Source organism: Penaeus monodon, chromosome 31 (assembly GCF_015228065.2).
Source record: "Penaeus monodon isolate SGIC_2016 chromosome 31, NSTDA_Pmon_1, whole genome shotgun sequence".
In the NCBI taxonomy this organism is placed as follows: Eukaryota; Metazoa; Arthropoda; class Malacostraca; order Decapoda; family Penaeidae; genus Penaeus; species Penaeus monodon.
Window position 1 is genome coordinate 2,995,768 of NC_051416.1, and position 271 is coordinate 2,996,038.

The following is a 271-nucleotide window of genomic DNA, read 5'->3' on the forward strand; positions in this document are numbered from 1 at the left end:
GACAACGAGGATTTGTTTACTTCTAGGGGAGGGGGAGGGGATTAGTAGAGGGGAGGGGGGTAGGGTCAGTTATAAAGGGTGGGGGAAAGATCGGGTTGGTGTAGAGGGGGTGGGGTGGGGGGAGGACCCAGGTGATTGTTGCTTCCAGGGACGCGCCGCCACACAATGGATAATCCAGAGGGTCTTAGCAGGTAGTCCCCCCCCCCCATTACTTCCCCCTTTACTCTTCTTTTCCCCTTACCCTCTTCTCTCCCCTTTACCCATTACCTTA